Genomic DNA, 510 nt, shown 5'->3' on the forward strand with positions numbered 1-510 from the left:
AGGGGAAGGGAAAAGTGAAAACCAAAAATTGGAGATTTGTATTAATATAGGCCTAAGACGTTATTGAAACAGAATATAGATCTAAAGACGGAACATTCTTCTTCCTCCTTGTTTTTTTTTCTACTTCTCACCTTCTCCTTTAATTCTCTCTCCCCCTCTCCAAGCTTTCTTTCCTTGTTCCTTTCTTCCTTCCTTCCTTCCTTTCTTTCTTTCTTTCTTCTTTTCTTTCTTTCTTTCTTTTTTCTTTCTTTCTTTTCTTCTTCTTCTTGTTCTTGTTTTTCTTCTTCCTTCTTCTTCTTATTCTCCCCTCCTCTCCTTTTTCATTAGTTATTATTTTTATTTACACTGGTATTGGAAACGTATGGGGGTTGGGGCAGCTGCGTCTCGAATTGAATTAAATTGACACACACAATCACTGAAAGAAAATCTCAAAAAGCTGGTAATTTATTCACATTTGGCCCTTTAATTATGCGCCATCTACGTTTCAGAGAGGAAAATTACCCGCTCGAT

Source organism: Lytechinus pictus, chromosome 3 (assembly GCF_037042905.1).
Source record: "Lytechinus pictus isolate F3 Inbred chromosome 3, Lp3.0, whole genome shotgun sequence".
NCBI classification, from domain to species: Eukaryota; Metazoa; Echinodermata; class Echinoidea; order Temnopleuroida; family Toxopneustidae; genus Lytechinus; species Lytechinus pictus.